At 40.5% G+C, this 8,696-nt stretch overlaps 1 long non-coding RNA gene across 1 annotated transcript; it reads right to left on the minus strand.

Moving 5' to 3' along the window:
• Positions 1-1,176: 1,176 nt before the first annotated feature.
• On the minus strand, positions 1,177-8,090 carry LOC101686120. Its single transcript, XR_198503.3, has 3 exons — positions 6,559-8,090; positions 5,524-5,610; positions 1,177-2,210 (listed from the first exon to the last, which is right to left on the minus strand). It is a non-coding gene; the product is annotated as an uncharacterized LOC101686120 (long non-coding RNA).
• Between the last annotated feature and the right edge of the window lie 606 nt (positions 8,091-8,696).

Genomic DNA, 8,696 nt, shown 5'->3' on the forward strand with positions numbered 1-8,696 from the left:
ACATAAACACCAAAGAAAAACAATGTCTGCCTTTTGCCAGGTAAGATCGCAACCCATGTGATAGCGGGTGTTCTTGTTTAAGGGTTTTATAACATCAACTTAAAAAAATCAACCTTAATCACTTTCAAGGATATCCTGTAACATTTGGCATATAGACTGTACAGGACTCGATTTATTGGACTCGATTTTAAGATGGTTTCAGAAAATTTCTACTCAGATTTCTTGATTGATTAGTTTTAGAATAAAGTTCATTTGGGGTATATTTAAGGATTTATGAAGGATGGGATATTTTGAGACTAGATTGTCAGATGGCCACTCTCATGCTCCCTGATGCTAAGAGTTAGGGAAATGTCTGCAATAAAACGGGGAGGGGGGGACCCTCACCATCCTCTCAAATGCTTTGACCCATTCTCCTAGGTCTATTTCTCTTGGTCCTACAGAACAAGATCAGCGCTCTTCCCTATGACTGCCTTTGGCATTACTGAAGATGCTCATCAGAGTATCCGAATTCTCTCCCTTTCAGTTAAAATACCCCTAGTACCTTCAGCATTTCCTCAAAGGATTTTGAATCCTTCCATCGTCTTCATTGCTTTTTCCCTGAACTGTGTTAGTTTATCTGGAAATGCTGGGATGCCATACTATATGATTCCAACTACATGCCACTCTAGAAAAGACATTCTAGAGAAAGAGTCAAAAGATCTGTGGGTGCCAGCAGCTGGGAGCTGTGGGGAGAGGGTGGAATCAGTGAAGCACGAGGAGATTTTAGGGCAGCGAAACTACTCTGTGCGTACTCTGATGGTGGACACATGACATCATCCCACACACAGACAGTGAGCCCTGACGTCACCTACGGATGTCAGTTAATAATGACGTTTCAACACTGATTCACGGATTATAATGAGTGTACCAAACCAATGCCAGATGTTAACGAGAACAAAATAGGAAAACCAACAACAACCGTCAAAACCTAAAGTACTTTTCATAATCCCGTCTTTCACGTCATTTCATACCATAATCCTGTTTTTCACTTACCTTTTGGACCCAAAGGCAGGCTTCTGATTTAGTCCCTATCAAGCTGCACTGCTTAGGAGTCCGACAGCTGCCAACCTCTGTTCTCTCACCCAACATGGGCCCTTTTGTCTTGTAGGTAATACACACTATCCAGAAATCTGGTGTCTAGGTTCTTTATTCATCTAAGTGACATACATAAAAGTGAATGAAATAATTTATTCAACAGCTGTTTGTTAAGCAGGAGGACCCAGACATTGCTCGGGGTTCTAGTGAATGAAATGGATGATAGCCTCTGTTGTAGGGGAACTTATATTCCAGTGTAGGGAGACAGACAATAAGCAACGATACCATAAGTTATAAAATAGCTTAGAAGACACTAAGAACCACGGGGAAAACGAAATCGGGTGGGGAATCATTAATTATTCAAATGCCCCGAACCTGAGACTGGAAGAAATACAGTGGCTTTGGGGCAGTGTAGAAAGGCTGTCTGTGACAGACACGCACAGAGCCAAGAGTGTGGGAGATGGGGCTGCGGGGCCAGGGAGGGGCCGGACCCTGCTGGGCTGTGTACGCTGAGGAAGGATTTTGGATTTTATGCCATCCTTTCCCGCTAGGAGCCATTCCACTGTTTGACACAACAGGTACAACAAGCCTTTTGAAGAGAATAGACAGGAGGAAGGTAAGAGGCGATGTGCGGAGTCCAGAGAACCAGGGTGGTGGCCGCAGGGCACTGGGAGAAAGAACTGACTTCCTGTTTTCTGACTCCTAATGATCAGGCCAATTGTGGAACATTCTCTGAGATAGCCAACCCCGGACCAGGAGGAGCGGTCTGGGGCAAGTTTGTTGAGTTTGAGGTGCCGATATGATGTTCACAGGCTGGTAGGTTGTAGGTAAGTCGGTGAATTCATGGATTTGGGGATCAGACAAGAGGAAGGAGCAACAGCATACATTCATTCAACAAGATATGAATTTCCACAACTAGCGTAGTGGTTTAGTTGGTATTTCCTACATGCTTGGACAAATACCAGAAAGGCAGGTAGGTGAGAGCTGTTAAAGAACGGTTTCACGACACCCAGATCTGAGTTGGGATCCTGCTTCCACCAGTAGGATGATTTCCTTGAGTTCACTCAACTTCTCTGAACTTTAGCTCCCTCTTCTGCAAGTTGGGATGATTAGTTCTGTGAAGGGTTTTTGTCGAGCTTGAAAAAAACAAAACAAAACTGTAAAAACTCTAGCAGATTGGTTTTTTGGAGATAAGAATCCTCAAGTCTCTATCTTTGTCCCATTCTTTCTCCCTCACCCTCTCTATTTTCCCTTGTGTAGTTTCCTATGTTAATACCACTTTCAAAAAGGAAATTTGTTCTTACATGCCTGTACTTCTGCAATCTCCTAGTCTAGACTGACATGCCTCTAATAATTGGATCTAGAATTTTTAACATTGCCTAAAAGAAAGTTGTAGATTTAAGAATGCACCATGTTTTCTTTGGTCAAAGCTTCACCTATATCTGCCAACTCCAGTCTTCTGTCACCTACACAAATCCTAAACATTCAATAATAGTGATTTGTCATAAATGTCAATCAGCAATTACTTGATTTCAACCTAGGCAGCTGAGAAAGAGAAACCGAGGACAGATGTGTTCCTTTAGATTTGGGGATTTACAACACAGCTTTGGTGGAAAGAAAAGAAAGAGAGAAAAGTGAAATGTTGATGGTCCTATTCTAAAATGAGTGATCGTTTTGCTCAGCCCAATTGAGAAACTAGGATAATATTCCCAGGGACCAAAGGTCAGTGTTACTTGGAATAAAACAGAGAGTAAGGGGAAAGAATGCCAGGCTCAGTGGGATTTGCAGTTAGAGGTGGAATAACCACAGTGCTGGCTTGGCTCAGGGTGTGATAAAAGAAGAAATTGCCCACATGGCATGGGAGTGACGGCTGACAGGGCAGAAGAGAAGAATATTTTGAGAAAAATTATAACAAGAAATACATATCTGTGCCAGATATCAAAACATACTATATAACATTTCATGCTTAACATAAAGAAATGCAGATGAGGAAAAGAAAATGTATAAGTCGAAAACCATAGGGAGCCCAGAACCTGACCTGGGTTAGTGTGGGATTATTGAAACATTGCTGGACCATGAGTGGGAAAAGCAAAAACTTAATGATATTGGGCTAAAATTAGATAGTGTTTGAAAAAAGAATATTCAAATAATCTCCAAACACATCAAAGAACTAAATATTAGGGAAAACATAGGTGAGTTAGTAGGAAGGCAAGATTTCTTAGAACTTGAAGTGATAATAACATTCTAAGTATTGGAGCAATATAAGATAGAAAAAAAAAGCCAGATTGTTACATGTAACTAATGAATCATTACATCAAATGAAACATTTGTTTCAACTAATGAAACATTATATCAAAAAGTAATGATGTACTATATGTTGGCTAATAAATTTAAATAAAAAAACAGATTCAATTAAATAAAAATTAAATAAATTAAATAAAAATGTAAAATCTTTGTAAGCAAAAGTAAGGTTAAAATAAAAATGCGAGGGGTGCCTGGGTGGCTCAGTGGGTTAAGCCTCTGCCTTCAGCTCAAGTCATGATCTCATGGTCCTGGGATTGAGCCACACATCAGGCTCTCTGCTCAGCAGTGAGCCCGCTTCCCCCTCTCTCTTTGCCTGCCTCTCTGTCTACTTGTGATCTCTGTCTGTCAAATAAATAAATAAAATCTTTAAAAAGATAAAATAATATTTTATTTTTAATAAATAATAATAATAATAATAAATATTATTATTTATTAAAAATAAAAATGTGAAAGAAGATTTGGTAACATACACAAGTAGAATGCATATATAAAGCAAGTAGTATAGATTGGTACCTATATTTTAATTGAAAGTTAAGTGGTTATGAAGATATTCATATAATTTGGGCCAGTATTCTACTGTCTAGAAATTTATCCTTAGGAAATAGTAGAAAGGGGAAAAAAGCTAGGTCCTTGTAAGTATTAATTGCAAGACTAACTATAAAATAATAAAAACAAACCAAGTACCTAACAATAAGGAATGATAAAGGAAATTAGGACATAACAACTCAATGACATATTTAGCAATAAAAATGGTAACTTGAAATACAATGTAATACCATGAAACATATTTGAGATAATTTTTGAAGGTTCTTGTTACATCCTTTATATGGTTATGGACAAACACCAAAGTGGTACACTGAAAAGTTAACACAATTTTTTAGTGAGCTAAGGTTATGGATGATTTTTTTTTTTTTTATTTCGTTGAAGAGTTTAAACTATTGTATGGGTGATTCCAGCAGAAGACACATACAAGAAAGGGAGCATGAGGAAGGATCCAGGTCTTGCTGAAACCAGAATGGTAAGTCACCCAGGCTAAAGGCACAAACTGCAAAAGTTCTAGGTTGGGTCTGAGGCCCCAAGTCCATTTCCTTATCACCTTAATTCCCTAAACAACACTACAGTTAATTTGTGTTACTCACAGGAAGTAGGTTTGCTTAGATGACTGACTTAATTACACCAGCTGTGACTCCTCCCTTATGAATGGCCCCTCCTAGTAACTACACGCCACCAACATATCTGAGGCAATAGTAATTGAGGACAGTCAACTCTAAGCTTCTTAAATGCATAAAAACTGACACTCTTAAAGTTTTGGCTTTTTGAAAACTTCCCGAATCTTCTCAAAACAAAATGGACCCATAAAGACCAACACTATCGGTACATCCCTTTCTGTGAGACCAGATGGAGCCAGATTTCTGTGCCTGTGTGTTCTTCATTTTAATGTTGTTCCTCCACCACACAACTTGTGTATCTTTTTTTTTTTAAGATTTTATTTATTTATTTGACAGACAGAGATCATAAGTAGTCAGAGAGGCAGGCAGAGAGAGAGAAGGAAGAAGGCTTCCTGCTGAGCAGAGAGCCCGATGTGGGGCTCAATCCCAGGACCCTGGGACCATGACCTGAGCTGAAGGCAGAGGCTTTAACCCACTGAGCCACCCAGGTGCCCCTTGTATATCTTTTTTAATGACATATCACCAGAAAAGGGAGAAACAAGGAGAAAGTAGACCTGAGATGAAGGAGGAACTATGAGAGGCTATTTTTCTAAAATAGCCTAAATAAAGCACGGGCATAAGAGGAGGAAGGTGGAGGATTTGAGGAGGCTTTGGGGGCTGATGGAGTCACAGGAGAGCGGCTCTAGGGCACAAAGAAACTGGGGACTGGAAGAAGGGACTTTATTAGATAGGCACTGGTCTGAGTTTTGAACCTATTATTTAATGTCCTTTGCAAGATGCATGTACTGACTGGAATGCCTTTTTAATTAGTTTTGTGGTGAACTGTGTTTTTGTGTGCAAACTGTTAATATGAGAAAAGGAGCCACACAGGGCCCAAGAATGTGTGAGCCTCTCCCTCCTCTGCCACTGGATAAATACCAGGATATTCTGATGTCTCTCTGGAGAAGGAGGCCTAGGGCTGTTGAGCGCTTCTCACCCGGAGAGGATGAAGTTCCTGAAGAGAAGGCCCTGTTGAATGGCTCAGGGGAATTTGAGTTGAAAGTTCTCTGTTGGGTGTTTGTACCTAGGAAGGAAAGTGAAACCAAAATCATCCATATCAGAGCTAAATGACAAAACAGGCAAATCAGAACAGTATTTCCTTCTAAAGACAGATAGTGCCCCCATGGAAATTCCTCTCTGGGCTAAAGCAATGAGAGGCAGATCTGTAGTTGTGCCACATTTTCACTATTAGTTTTCTTAAGTGCTAATACATAAAATATTTAATATTATGTATAGGGTATAGACATCAATCAATAAAACTAAACAGACATGAACTTTCTTTTGTTGGAAGGAATAAAAAAGTGGCTGGATTGACAGGGCATGGAGAAGAGGGTAGCCTTGGAGCAGTGACCATCTATCAACGAGTTAGAAATATTTCAATATTTTAAACAAAAACTATGGCCACATTGATCCGAATTATCAGCCTTGGTCCCTCCTCTTCTCTCTTCCCCTTGATAGCGTCAGCCTTTTTTTGTTCCTTTTTTGCCCTCTCTAGCTGGGTATGATTCCCTCTCACTCTGTTCGTAAGTTACTCAATTTCCTTCGTGCTCAGAGTGAATTTATGTGTGTGACTGGGATCTTACAGGTAATAGCAGATTCTCTTATTTGACGAGAATGAGGCCAAATGGCCTCCTTGTGGTACCTCCACTGACATGGAAGCTAAGGTGGGTTATGTAGGAAGCAGAAGGTTCCCACGGTGACAAAGTCGTGCTAACATTGAGCAGCATTTCTGCCACAAGTGTACCAGTGGGGGTCATCGGTACGAACACGCTTGTAACCACTGCCTGCTTGGAGTGCCAACAGGGGGTCTTCAATTCTAGCCCTCCAGTACAGACAAAGGAAGCCCATCACTTGAATTTCTCAACATGGTACACGCTGGGCAGGCAACCCACGTGTCAAGGAAAACCATGCATTTACCTTTCCCTAGACTATTCCACGGGAAAGGTAAATGCATGTCTATCTGATTTCATACCTGGCCTGGAGTGGTTGGTAATGATCTAGATGTGGTCTCTGAGCAGAAGGTCTGGGGTGGTGCACTGGCCCTCCCACTTACTGCCTGAGTGCCTCTTGGTTACTTCACCACTGTACATCAACAATCTAAAAATGAGGACATAAACTGTTGTTAATTTACAGGTCTGTTGTGGAAATCAAAGGAGTTAGTTTTTGCTAAGAACCCAGCGAGGTGCCCGGAGCATAGGAAGGACTCAGCTTTTAAAAGTACTGTGATCGTCAGCTTCCTTCTTTTCCTCTATGCCATTGCTGAGACTAGCTTGACTCCCTAACTCCGATCCTATTTCTTATTTTTACTCATGTCTAAATTTTGAAAATAGCTTAGTTTGTGCTAAGACACTGCTTCTCAACTTTTTTTTTTGATTCATACACTCTTTTGATAAACATAAAAAAAATATTTTGCCCAGCTCTCCAAGGAGATTTTGATGCACTCCTTAATAGGACTTGCTTCTTTTGCCCTTTTCCCTTATTCCCTATTGCTCTTCTTGATGATAATCAATGAACTATAGCATAGCTTTTTAATGACAGAATTATTACTTATCCAATTTGACATGTCCACAAAATTCCCAAGAAGTTAAACAATCTGTTCAATGTTGGCTCTCACTCCTCTAGAGGGAAAGCATTACGGAACGCCTCAGCAAATGTGTGGGGATTTGCGGAGCTTGACCTAGAAGAGGGAATGCGTGCTGAAGGCTGTCATGAACTCCAAATTCAGAGGACAGAAAGGTCAAAAGTCAAGAAGGAGGTCAAGTTTAATAAACCAGAGAGACAATGAAGGACTGAGCTGGAAAGCCTGGAGTGTCAATGAAAATTTACTACAGAAATAAAGGCGAGAATCTAGATTCAAAAGAGAATGAAGAGGAAAAACAGAAGGTCAGGTATTATTCCCAGTGACATGCTTTTATATGACAGCCAGGGAATGGTCTGTAGTGGATAAAGCATCAGGGACCACCTAATGGTTTAATGGTTTGAGGAACGTTAATTCCCAGATACGCTCAAGTCCCCCCTGCAGATTGTGTATCCATATGGCTCTTGGAAAGTTGAAAACAAAAATCACCATTTGATAAATGCACAGTGGTAATTGCTTGAGGCAGAAGTCATCAATAAGGGTTAAAATCAGTGGGGGAGGTGAGTATGATGAGAAAAAAGATATTTGCATTGTTCAGTTTATCTCCCCAGAAGATACTTAATAATTGCAGAGGGAAAATCATGACTTTACAGTGGAGAAACCTGGCAGACATTACCCTACCAAAAGACCAAAGTTAAAATCACTGGTATGGGGGGGAAGAGATTACCATATGTCTTCTGACGCAATGTAGTTTGAAAGCACAAAAGTGATGTTGTGGGAACATGACAACTAAATGCAACTTGTGGTTCAGGCTGGATCTTGAACCAAGAAGAACATTAGTGGGGGTGAGGGGACGCTGCGTGGCTTAGTCGGTGGGCAGAACCTCTGCCTTCTGCTCAGGTCCTGATCCCAGCTGGGGTCCTGGGATCGAGCCCTGCATCAGGCTCCTTGCTCAGCAGGGAGCCTACTTCTCCCTCTGCCCGTTACTTCCTGCTTGTGCTTTCTCTCTCTTTCAAATAAATAAAACTCCCCAAATATTTTTTTTTTAAAGAACATTAGTGGGACTCTGAAATTTGAATATGGTGTATAGAAATATTAATAGTATTCTGCCGATTTAAGTTCTTGATTTTGATCATTATAATACAGTTATGCGTGACACTGACGTTTGAGGAAGCTGGGAGAAGAGTATATGGAAACTCTTTGTAGTATTTTCACAACCTTTTGAACTCTAAAATTATTTAAAAATAAAAAGTTAAAAAATAAATTTTTAAAAGACCAAAATTTATAATAGCCCTGGAAATAATAGTAAGCAATTGTGAAGTACACACCATTTACTTAATGAAGGTGGTCGTAGAAATTTCTATCAAACAGAGTGCCAGGAAGCAAGGCTGAGGAATCCAATAAGAAGCATACAGTTGAGCCTGACTGACCTGGGGAGAAACAGGAGAAAGCACTAGCCCTTAAGGAAAGGGCTGCTGGTTGGGAGCTCAACGTCCCACAAGCAAGTGTGGTAGCTCTAGCTTCAGGAGCCA

Source organism: Mustela putorius, unplaced genomic scaffold (genome assembly GCF_011764305.1).
Source record: "Mustela putorius furo isolate JIRA1106 unplaced genomic scaffold, ASM1176430v1.1 tig00003845_pilon_pilon_pilon, whole genome shotgun sequence".
NCBI classification, from domain to species: Eukaryota; Metazoa; Chordata; class Mammalia; order Carnivora; family Mustelidae; genus Mustela; species Mustela putorius.